This window comes from Dermacentor variabilis, chromosome 4 (assembly GCF_050947875.1).
Source record: "Dermacentor variabilis isolate Ectoservices chromosome 4, ASM5094787v1, whole genome shotgun sequence".
Lineage (NCBI taxonomy): Eukaryota > Metazoa > Arthropoda > Arachnida > Ixodida > Ixodidae > Dermacentor > Dermacentor variabilis.
The window spans coordinates 224,688,796-224,701,907 of NC_134571.1; the positions used below are offsets into that span (position 1 = coordinate 224,688,796).

The window sequence follows — 13,112 nt, forward strand, 5'->3', positions numbered from 1 at the left end:
CCGGCGTAGAGGACGTATGGAAGCACTTTATCAGAGCAGTCAACGCGACGTCGTTGTCGTCTCTGTTTTTCCACTCGCGCGCTACTTCAGCGTCGTTCTCATCGCCTGGCACATACCCGCAGTGACCATATAAGATGTGGCAATATAATGTTCTTCGTTTCAATAAAAATTTAGTTGAGAGTTAGCGCTCAGCCTGTCTGCTTGTAGTCTGTGTCCGTGTCATTTCGCGTAACAATCCAAGAGCATATGTGAACAAAACATGGCTAGTAATAACTAGTGAGCACTACAAAAGTTGAACATGTAAAGATATATACTTCGCTCAGTTGAACTGCAAAATGTTGCAAATATCACAAAGACAGCATACAAACTAAACAGGACAGAGCACTGACTGTTAGTTATAGTTGCAATATGCACACCAAATCTAGACATAAAAAGTCATAACTATACTGCCGGAAATGGTCATCTCTCCAAGAGACCACTGAGGAACAAAAGGTATACTTTTTATAATTCCATCTCATAGATTACTGATCTAATTAAATTTGATACATGACCCCTAGTGTGTCACAAATCCCCTGTTCTCATTACCTATGCATGATTACCAGCCGTGGTGAAAGAATGACTTACACTAATGTTTTGAACACCGGTAAAAATGCTGCTTGTTCTCAACTTTCTGTTGTGACAGCACACTTGTGGGCAGTTGTCAACGCAGTTGCCTATAGGGCTCAAACACCATGTTTCGGCTGCGCAGGTACTGTCTACCGAACACCTGGTTCAAGATAGCTTGCATCTCGGAGTGTGCAGCCACACTGGTGGCACAGCATTTTTTTTTCACTTTGCCAGTTGATAAAGCCTCAGCAGCTGCAATCACTTGCCACTGCTCCTAAAGGTGCCATAAGGTCAGGCAGCAAACACAGATACCACGTAGCAAAACTTTCAGAGTGCATTGTGTGAGTCGAGGTAATTTGTGCTTTAGTTGGGCAGCAGTGCCACATTCAGAATTATTCATTGCAGCTCCTAAATTTCAACCACATCAACAAAATAAATTAGGACAGTTCCTTCAGTACGGAGCCAGATGCTCAGCTGCAGGCTTTCTAGAACCATGCATTATCTTCAGACAGTGCCAGTACAGCCCGTAGCACATCTTTCAAGCACTCCAGACAAGTACACCCATTGCACTGTACACAGAGCATCTGGTGTCCATTTACCTATAGAGGCTAGGTAGCCCCTAGAACACATTTTGTGACCGGCATGCTGTGCACTTGTCCCCTGAGATGCAAGTGCCATTTGATACTTCAGTGCCTGTAGTGTCATTTACATCTGAATGAATAATGAATACATCGCAGTAACATAAAGACGACAAAAAAAGCCATCAGCTTTCGACTGTGTGGCAAATCTGGGTGCAAGGCGTTCTCTTATCAAATATACCTGTAGGTATTGCGACCAATGTGCTCCCAAGATGTATGAGGCATTAGTCATTGCAGAGCTGTAAGGACATGACAATCCTAGGATGATTATGTTCTTGAGGCTTTCTTCCCCACTTTCCATCTTTTGAAACGTGTATATTGTCATGAAAACAAAAATGCTACAACTGGCGTGTGATAAGTTTTGCGTCTTATTTCCTAGGAGCTCATTGAAACGAGCCACGATGACAAATTCAAATGCTGTTACCTCATCAGACATTCAAATTTCTTAAACACTAACAAAACCAGATAGGCATTAGAGTGAGCATCACCTAAATACATTACACTGATTTAAAGTTATTGCACCGCATTGTGCCAGGTAAAAATGTTAGAAAAATTAAAAATGGTAAGATTCTACGGCCAACCGTGAAACCTAAAAAAAATCACTAAGCTTTCTTAAACGGGTTCAGAAGCTTTACAACTGGCAGTCTTGGTGATGGACACGCTGATAGATGAGCAGCCATTCCACTGAGACGAGAATGTTGAGGGCTTCGCATGGAAGTCTGCGAGACACTGAAAAGTAGTTCTTGGTCAACATGAAGGAGGTTGCTTGCATACACGTCTGGGCCACCATACTGAATGAATGGTGTTACCGGAACTTTTTCTCCCTGCATTCTGGTAAAAAAAAGCATGGTTAAGTTTAGACGATATTTAATATGTAAAAAAAAGAGGTGAGGCGTGCAGACAGGACACAAGAGCAGAGAAGTGAGCACGAACGCAAAAAACATGAAAAATTTCATGAAATTGTTCTAACACATAAAATTTTGTACTATGTGTCATTAATTATGAGGGTTCATAACCGCAACATACTTCACATATAAGCAGGTAGAATAATCAGCTTGGTCACTTTGTACAAGCTCGTTTGAGGCAAGAAATCGATCAGCTTGGTCACTTTGTACAAGCTCGTTTGAGGTAAGAAATCGATTTGCACAAAGACAACCTCAACAAAGAAACACCTCAGATGACATGCCGTCCTGTGAATCGGAATTGCACAGTTCAAGAAAAACAAATTAAAACTGGCACACCGATCCGGAAAAAAAGAATAAGCACCTGCTACTGCAAGAAGCTAATTAATTGATAGGTTTTAGTAGCACAAGGGCATCTTGGCCAAAGAGCGCCAAGTCTATACTGCAAAAAATAAACATAGCGCATCTTAACAAAGCAAATATATAAAGATGACTGATGCCTCTCTGTACTACAGTTGCTTTGCTCTAGCATGAAGTCATATTAAGGCATGCACACGTACATACACACGCTACACCCAAGTGTCACAGCTGCAGAATTAAAACTGGGCCGCGACGAAGTCGCAACCTTTAACCCTTGATCCCGAGCTGTACTAGTGACTGGAGGTAGTACCAATATCGCCAATGACGAGTCGCACTCTTTCTGCCCGATGTTATGCTGCTCTGACTGTCAAAGATGAGTTACTGTCGGCATTGAGGGAAAGCTGCCCTCAAGAGCAGCTTTTATTTTTGTGTTATTTCTAACCAGAGACCAATGAAGTAATATATTTTAGAATGAGAATGACACCGAAAAAATGAGTACATAAAAAATTTGGAAAATTTGGCACATTTTTCCGGAATTAACTTGGGGGTTTACGGGTAAAGCGGCAATCCAGAAACTAGAACAAGTTTTGACATGTTTGCTACCAGTGAATGCTAGAAAATATGTTGGCATTCTGTAGTTTTGTCCAGAAATGCAAAAGGGATTCTTAATAACTGAACAAATAAATGGAAAGGTATCATGAAGTATATTTCGTGAATGTAATGCCGAATCACTCAACTTCGGTTACTATATAATCTCCACTCGATTAACCTGCACTTTCTCAACTAGTTCAGCAGGTGTTAGAAGTGCTTCTTAAAATCCTCCTGTTTATTAGACTAATCATATCTCTGTACACAAAGGCTACCAATTAGGTCCCATGCTATATCATCATCTTAACAAAAACTTCACTTAGTAATACACATGCTGTGATAAGATTTGAGACCACATTGAGATGCTGTACAAGGTGAATTCATTATCTTTAAAATGAAGCTCCTGTTCTTGCAAACGAGAAAAAAGGATACTGAGGGTCAAAATTTTTATTAATCACAGCTGGAAGATGCTAGAGAAGGCCCGTGGAAACTTATTTGTAATTTTCTATTTAACGGTAGAAATGATAAAGGGAAATTAAAATTGTCAAAAAAAAACAGCCATGGGGGGAGAACGAACCTACAGCCTTTGCATTAGGCATGCAATGCACTAACCACTGTGCTACCAAGGCAGCGTTCAACCGTCCACAATGGCCCCTCAGATTGTCGACGCTACCACAGTGGTTAGTATATCACATGCGTAATGTGAATGTTATGGGTCCGTTCCTTCCCCACCCACAGGTGGATGTCTTTACATCCACTTTCATTTCCCCTGAATTTATCATTTCTATACTTCATATAAAAAAACTTAAAACATGTTCTTGTATGCTTTCCTTGGCCTCACTATGTGCTGGCTCCTTGCAGTTGTTACTTCCAACACTTATACATATTCTCATCTGGTAAGTAAACAGCTTTTGCATGATGCTGGAATGCAATATAAAACATTATTGCAGGGCCGTGTTATGTAAAAAAAAATTAAATGATGGGGTTTTACGTGCCAAAACAACTTTCTGATTATGAGGCACGCCGTAGTGGGGGACTCCGGAAATTTCGACCTCCTGGGGTTCTTTAACGTGCACCTAAATCTAAGTACACGGGTGTTTTTGCATTTCGCCCCCATCGAAATGCGGCCGCCGTGGCCGGGATTCGATCCCGCGACCTCGTGCTCAGCAACCTAACACCATAGCCACTGAGCAACCAAACCGTTTTATGTAGAATGCCTTACATTGCCCAGGCAAGGTGTATTAATACCAATCTGAAAAAAAATCCCACTTTAGACAGAAATGCTGTGTACTGCTGTGTGCAATAGGGTTTAAAGAAAGCAACTTGCACAGAAATAAAGCCATCAAACAAGGAGGAAATATGAAAACTAGATGAAAATTTGTGCAGTTGCATGTTAAAAATTTAGCACAGCAACAGATCAAGACATAATGAAGGAAGCACGAGGATGGTTTATTTTGGACACACTAGGCAATATACTTGAAAGATGCATATGAGCTTACACGTGGAGAAATATTGTTTATGTAGCAGCTAAACTGCGAACAGGCCTAGAACACACTGATACAAGGTGTCGAGCATGTAAATCTTAACATGCCCTTAAGTCAAAGAAACATGGCTCTTTCTCATGATTCGCTACAACATATGGTTGGCTCACACAACTTAGCCGCTTCTATATATGCCTTGTAAGTACCAGGTGGTCTGTGTGACTTGTGCAAGCTTTAAATATGTACAAGTGCCACGTAGCTGGACAGAACCAAGGTAATGTCGTTTGCCATCGTTTTGAGCAAGTGAAACCAATTTTTGCTTTTTTCCTAATTAGGTAATTAGTTATTAACGATTACTTAACTGCTCAAATATTATATTCAAAGCAAAAGTGTCAGTGCGAAAATTGTAGAGCATCCTAAAAAATTCCCAATCCAGCTTTCTACTGCTCAATAGGTGCAATACAATTTTTTTTTCAAGCTTGAATGAAGCCTGTGAATGCATGCAAGTAGTGCCGTGCAACTAACCACTGGTGCACCTGAACACCATTTGGCTCCTCCTTTCATGCTTGAAAAAGCTTCTTGAAAAGAATATTTTAGAAATTGATTAATTATTATTGACTATGTTTTAGGCAAAATGCATGAAATAGTGTGACTGCCACCTCCATTTTCGGCGACAAGAATGGACTCCATTTTCATGTCCAAATCCAGCTATACATGATGCGTGCTTTGAGCTGGTTCTGTAATTTAGGCTGGTTTTGTCTACTTGAAGCTTCGAACTCTAATAATGGAGTCTACAGTCTAAAAAGAAATTGGTACATAAGCGGTCGCTGTCAGTACTCCATACTCCTTTAACTTAGTGCAAAGTGCTTGTGAGCCAAAAAGTTGGTAGTTCTAAGTAGTATTTCCCATCCTGACCTGGTGTTATAGTCCAGCTACTATGATGCCATGCTGCTCAGTCATGCTGGTCACAGCTTCAATCTAGGTCATGGTAGCTACCCTCCAACGGAGGTAAAATGCAATAACGCTTATGGGCACTTAGATTCAGGTGTACATTAAAGAAGGCCATGTTCCCAAAACTTCAGGTTGTGATTTTGGAATGTAAAAGCCCTTAATTTAATTTTAATATCTAAAGGTGCTTTATTAGGAGCAGGACATCATCTTGAGCATTTACTGCACTGCCATGACACCAAGAAACTCCGAGTAAATAAAAACAATTTCTTAGACAATGTCTATATCTTGAAAACAATTACAAACACTTCTCTGCATGCACCTCTGTTGCTGTTAAATTTAGTTCCGTATGCGAAGGTGGGCTAGGATATTAGAACATCTTTCAAACCTGTTTTTTTAGCGCTTTAAAGTTGGTTATTTTGCATCTCTGTGTGTGTCGAACGCACATTTCAGTGCTTCCATTTCTTCAGAAAGTGCACTCCTCTTTATTTATTTGTGCATGCAAAAAGGGTTCAGAAGAACTGCTTTCTGAAGATCTGTATAACAAGCAAAAACAATTCTGTGTAGGCTGCACAAAGAGAAAGGATTGGTTTGTAAATACGTTATTTAGTTCTTAAATAAAGAGGCAGCTGTCAGTATTCTGTTCCAAAGTAAAAATTGCCCCTACCTGGCTCTGCTTCATTTTCCGATGTTGATGGTCCATTCGGGGGCACTCAACTGATAGGCTGCACTTTGGCCATGTCGAGTGTGCTGTCACCAGGCCCAAGGTCGATCGACATCCTCACCAAAAGTCGAGTCCAAACTCTATAAAAGAAACATCTCATCAATTTGCTATCAGTTTTGTCATCTTGCGTGTTTCACACACGGCCGTCAGTGAAATATTTCGCCACTTGGATACTGAAAAAAAATCAAGCATTTTCTGGCAGTAAATGGAGAACATTAAAGAGCAAATACAGTTGTCAGATTGGATTGATCAAGTACAGCAGAAATGGAAATAAATCAGTGATACTGTGTCTGTTGGCTTTGAATGCAAGAAACGCAAAAACAGGAACTTGCAGCCCCGCCACTTTGAATTTCCCGCGTTTGCTACACCTCACGACAAGTTTGGCATCGTCCGGTACTCGGGGATAGTAATCGCTTAAACTTAAGATGAACGAGCGTCGGCATAAATTAACAGGATACTTAACCGGGCAATATTTGCGCATAAAACAAATCACGTAGCGAAGCTACTGTCAAATACCCGATGACGCATCTGCGGGCAGTGCGGTGTGGGCGAAAAATTCAAGAAGGAATGCGAGTTTCACTTGTTTCACGCCTACTAAGCTAAGATAGAATTTGAGTTTCCTACTAAGCTGTACCGGATATTTACGCTCCGAATAAAACGCTGGAAATTTTGTTACGTCACATTGCATACGTATGAAAGTGAGGAAATTGCTTTTATTGTATTCTGCCCAGGCGGCATGTAGCAGCTACCACTCTCATGCAACAAAAGCATGAAAGTGGTACTCGCGGCACGGAAAACAAACACATACAGCGCCAACGTTACGCCTCTTGGAGTTAGAAGTAAGCACGATGAAGCCAGTTTTCTAGCATTCATAACGCCACGAACACGACCAAACATCGAGCGAAACATCTCGTGCACAGTTGATATTGAACTACCTATCTTGAATGACTATAACTTCTTAACTATGCCTCCAGTGACTGTTGAAGTTCCCGGAGTTATTCGACTAATAGATTCATTGAAGATGGATTCGTCACCCGGCTTTGATAACATCAGTGCTAAATTTCTGAAAAACACCTGCACTTATAGTTCCATTATACTAACCAAAATATTTCAACAATCACTCAACACATCTACTGTTCCATCAGAATGGAAAATAGGAAAAATAATTCCTTTGCACAAATCTGGCAGCAAAACATCACCTACAAGTTATCGCCCGATATCATTAACCAGTACCTGCTGCAAACTGCTAGAACACATTATTTTTACTAAAATTGAGGATTTTCTTGAATCTAATTCATTTTTTTCGTCATCACAACATGGTTTCCGAAAATCATTCTCATGTGAATCACAATTATTAACATTTACTCACAAACTACACCAAATACTTGACTGTTCTTCTCTTGCCGATTGCATCTTTCTAGATTTTTCGAAAGACTTTGACAAAGTATGTCATAAACTTTTACTTTATAAACTAAGCAAATTAAACCTCGATCATAACGTTCTCAAATGGATTGAGTCATTTCTCGCTAATCGTTCTCAGTTCGTAACAGCTAATGGCCATGACTCACCTCATAGCGACGTTCAGTCAGGTGTGCCCCAAGGTTCCGTCCTGGGACCTCTATTATTCCTTATCTACATTAATGACTTACCTTCAGCAATAACCTCTGACGTCCATTTATTTGCAGACGACTGTGTAATCCTCAGAAAAATAACTAACGAACACGACATCTCCCTGCTTCAGGCCGATCTCAATAACGTCAGCAAATGGTGCCGATTGTGGCGAATGGAACTCAACATTAACAAATGCAAATTTCTGAGAGTATCCCGATCTAACGATAATCTGCCTGTGTACTACTTGAATAACGTTGCTTTAGAATCTACTACCTCATATAAGTACTTAGGCCTACATATAACATCTAAATTAACATGGAATCCTCACGTCGAATACATAATTAATCAAGCTGACCGCTTGATGGGATACTTACGCCGTAACTTTTCTCAGGCTCCCTCTCCTTTAAAATTACTACTTTATAAAACCTTGTCACGGCCAAAATTAGAATACGCTGCAGCTATATGGGACCCTTACCACGAAAACCTAATACATTCCCTTGAACTCATCCAAAACAACGCCACTCGTTTTATTCTTTGGAATTACTACCGTGGTGCAGGCGTTTCTTCAATGAAATCGAATCTGAGTCTTCAACCGCTAGCAACACGTCGAAAAATTTCCCGCCTTTCATTTTTTCATAAGCTGTATCACCACCCTACACTTCATCCAAAATTCATGTCGCTACCATGTTACTTATCTCACCGTACTGATCATCATCATAAAGTTAGAATTGGTACATGTAACACGACGCACTTTTTACATTCATTTTTGCCACGTACGTCGAAAGATTGGAATGATCTTCCTACTGACATTGTTTCCATTCATAACAATGATCATTTTCGAAAAGCACTAGCTAACAATGTACAATAGCAAACATTTGTACGAACTGCTCCTGGTGTTTTCCTTTTTCATGTTTAATGTTACTTTTATATGTCATGTTCTATTACTGCATTTATCATACTTTCAGCTAACATTGTATGATTAGCAAATATTATGTACAAGCTCATGATTTATTTTCTTCTTATTTGTTGTATAACCCACTCCCCTCTCTAATGCCGAAAGGCCCTGAGGGTAAATAAATAAATAAAATAAATAAATAAACTGTCTGCTCTCGAAAATTATTAGCGCTTCCATTTACATACCTATCGCTGCCACAAGCAAACGTCAATGGTCTAGCTGTCCACATGCCGCAGATTAGACTGACAGCAACCTATTACGGTAACATAAAACAATTTCCACGCTGACTTAGCAGCCGCAGTGTGCGCTAAGTGCCACAGTGCTCGTTTGCCGCTATAAATTCACACCATGACCACGGGCACTGCATCTTTCACATGAAATATTGCACGCTTTGCTCCGGAGCTCAATAGGAGGGCGAAACACATTTGCACGTACATGAAATCCGCATGCCGGAAACCCGTCGACGCTTCCGAGAACGGGGCACACAGCCATACACCCGTACGGCGGCTTGACTTGGACGTGAGGCACTTCTATCAAATATTTCATATGCGACATGTTTCACACCGATTGCGCGAACACGAGAAAATACCGCAGGTCGCAATGCGACGCCGTGCACCCGTGCATCTACCGATGAGCTGCATGCGCGGACTTGCAGAAAAACAAAACTGTGCCAAAGCGGCAGGCGCGAAAGGATGGCGGCTCTCGTCGCGGAGACGAAGCAATGAAGCGCGAATGAATGTTGCCAACTGTTGGTTCCGCGTTACGCCGGCGGTGGTGGCTTTAGTGGCGTGTGTTGCGGCTGTCTAATTTTTTATTTCTTTTCCCCAAACAGTATAGCTAAGATCAGTTCTTTGTTTGCATTTTTGACTGTGTCGTTTGGTATCATCTTTTTGTCTTTTTACGCTATTAAGCAGCCAATTATGGCCTCCCAGGTTCGCGCGCGCCAGCATCGCGCGCAAATCTCGGAGGCCATAAAAAAACGCGTTAGAAAATGCCGTTCTTGTCGTTGATAACGTTTCATCATCGTTTCTTCAACTGAGATAGAGGCGTAGTGTCCCTTTTCCCGGGGTGGGGAGGGGGCGATCAAGACGGCATCGCTCAGCGCGGGGAGGGGGAGTAGGTTGGAGTTGGTTGTTATCGCGACATCCGCGAACCCTGCGATTTTTTTTTTATAACGTAAGCATTTCTATACTTACCCAACAAGAAAAACCATCCGTCCGTCAGTCCGTACCGCACGATATCTTTCAAAATAGAACCCGCAGCAGCAAGTGAATTCACCTTCGTGCTAGCTCTCGCTTCAACGCGACCGAAGCGGCGAGAACACAGCGCTCACGAAGCTCTCAGCTCATGCCGCACTATGCGCTTTTCGCAGATCACTTTCAAGATAGGTGTACGCGCGTCTGTATTCAAAGCGAAGTGAACGGTGAGAACACAGCGCGTGAAGTTTTCAGCAGTGGGCACACTCTGTTCACATTGCAGTTCGCTTTCAAGATACGGTTCGCGCGGCCGTGCCACAAGCAGCCGCCGCCGGAGAACGGTTGATAATGGTTCGACGCGGATGAGATGTGCTAAAGAGCGATAACAGCTCAAAACGAACAGAACGTCACCAGCGCACCTGGCGCCGCCACCTGCAGTACTTCGCTTGCGCCATTCACTTGGCGCCGCCGACCACAGCAGTTCGTGTCACCGCAGCGCTGTCGCTTATACTCGTCGTATCAAGTCTCATAACATTGATAACGACATGGACTGCGTGTAGATGAGGAAGAGTCACAATGCTTACGCATAGTCAGACAAATCTCAGAGGAGTTCCTGTGTTATATTTTCTATCGTAAATGTGCAGTCAGCGGTGATCCAGAGTTGACAATGCATGTAAGACGGGTGCCAAGCTTTTCTTTTTATGAGAGTCTTGCCCAGCTCCCAAAGATCTGCTCAAGCTAAGACTTGCTGATGGCTGTATGTGGATTTTTTTATTGTCGCATGGGCCTCGAACCGCATGAATCCTACTGTGTAATGACATTAGAGCAGCATTCACGTCCAAAAGGAAATGCAGCCGGTATATGGCTGCCTAAGGTATGCGGCCCGGCAGCCACTCCCCTCCCCCGTTTCCGTTGACAATTTAGGGGGAGGGGTCTAGAGCAATCTTACGCACCCCCCTTCCCCACAGTGGCGTAGCCAGAAAATTTTTCGTGTGATGGGGGGGGGGGGGTGCCAATTGACCGTGGAGGGGGAAGAAGCGGGGCCATTGCCTTAGCAGCAAAAAATTTCCTGTTAGTGAGCGTTACAAGTGCCCGGCGTGCCGCACTTGGCTACGCCGCTACTCGCCCCTCAACCCCCCCCCCCCGCAATCGACGCAAATCGAGCTATCAGAACGTGCATGACACGCATGCATGGCATAACATGAATGACAAGCCGCGAAGCTGGCATGGATGTCGTCACATCATCATCATCAGCTTATTTTGATGTCCATCGCAGGACGAAAGTTTCTCCAGCGATCTCCAATACCCCTGTCTTGTGCTAACTGGTTCCACGCGTCTCCAAGTTTCCTAATTCCATCACGTCCACATTATTCTCTGCCGTCCTCGACTGTGCTTCCCTTCCCTTAGCACCCATACTGCAACTCCAATAGACCAGCAGTTCTCTCTCTTACGCATTGCAATGTCTGCCCAGCACGACTTCTTCATCTTTATGTCAACCAGAATATCAGCTATCCCCGTTCGCTCTAATCCACATCGCTGTCTTCCAGTCTATTATCGTCATGCCTAATATTTTTCATTCCATCGTCGTTGCGCGGTCCTCAACGAATTCCCAAGCTTCTTTGGTAACTTCCAAGTTTCGGCCCCATACGTTAGTAACGGTAGAAAGCAATGATTAGCAGTAAGCTCCCTTGTCATGATTTAGTAATGCCTGCCGTAAGCTCTCCAGCTAATTTTTATTTTTGTTTTTTTTTTAATTTCCTTGATCAGAGGCCCCTGCGAGTAATTAACCTCAATAACCGTATTTCTGCGCAGGTTCTAGAGGCTGACTGCCGACCATGACATTTGTTCTCTCGCCAGGCTGCGGAACATTACTTTTCTCTCCGGCATACTAACTTTCAATCAGACTCTTACACTTTCTTCGCGAAGGTCCTCAAGCGTTTGTTGCAAATAGTCTGCAGCGTTGCTGAGTATGCCAATGTCATGTACAAACCGTAAGTTGGTGAGCTATTTACCGTTAGCCCTCGCTCCTAACCATTCCCAGTCTAACTGGTTGCACACCTTCAAGTATTCAGTGATAGCATTGTAAATATTTTGCCATTGATCATATGAAGCCTCTTGCAGATATGTGGCTATGCAAAGTCTGCGCGTTAGTGTCATCCATTCGATATCAACATTCGTGGGAAACTTCAATTTTGACCGCTGTTAGGAGTCTGTACGCTGCTGCCTAGATGCCCCGATCTAATCATTCCAGCTACCTGTTTCAAGCGCAGGTAGCGCGCGTTTCATGTATAGCCAATATCAACGCGTTAACTGGCAATGTTCATTTATCACATACTGTAAGCTTGTTCCCTTACTCCCTTATAATTAGGGTGTAAATTAGAAAGACTAGGGTGTTTCAAGGGTGTTTTCTTGTTGAACACCCTTTTCCGGTAAAAAAGGGTGTTTCAAGGGTGTTTACAAGGGTGAAAAGATAAATACACCCGCATTACACCCATAAGGATGTGAAAATTTTAAGAGTGTGGGCAGCCCTGAACGAAAACGAAAATTGTGAGTCAGTGACGCTGATCTCCCCACCCTATCAAAAAAAAACAGAAAACGCCACCTGCCTCCCTGCTGCGCGGACGCCAATGCTATGACAATTACGAGTTCTCTTCATCCTGATCAATAAAGCCTTGTTTTTATTTGCTGCTATACGGATGTGAGCTGCGGTACCACAGCAAGATTGGGATTAGAATAGAGCACGTTTCGCGTCGATTCTTGGCGTCACCATAAAAAAAAGAAAAGAAAATGCCGCGATGAAGCCCGTGCCAGCGAAAGCTTGCACTACTGTTGGTCTGCACTCGCAATGGAGATTATTGAGGGATCAACGTCATTGGTCCACTATTTAATATTTCTGTCGCTGCTGCCATACTGGGCGCCGCCCGCAGTGCCAAAGTACTGTAGGCTGTAGCCTGAGTTAATATATGACTTTGAGTCCTCGATTCTCGAATTGAAGTGCTTCCTCTATAAGTACTAAATAAACTATTATTCAGGATATGGTTATAACTTATCTGCCATATTTATCACGCTACCGAGTTCCTAGTAATCACAAAGACACATAACG

At 42.7% G+C, this 13,112-nt stretch overlaps 1 long non-coding RNA gene across 1 annotated transcript; it reads right to left on the minus strand.

Moving 5' to 3' along the window:
* Window positions 1-255: 255 nt before the first annotated feature.
* Window positions 256-9,425, minus strand: LOC142578152 (uncharacterized). The gene is made up of 3 exons (XR_012827194.1): window positions 9,249-9,425; window positions 6,191-6,327; window positions 256-2,068 (listed from the first exon to the last, which is right to left on the minus strand). It is a non-coding gene; the product is annotated as an uncharacterized LOC142578152 (long non-coding RNA).
* Window positions 9,426-13,112: the final 3,687 nt, after the last annotated feature.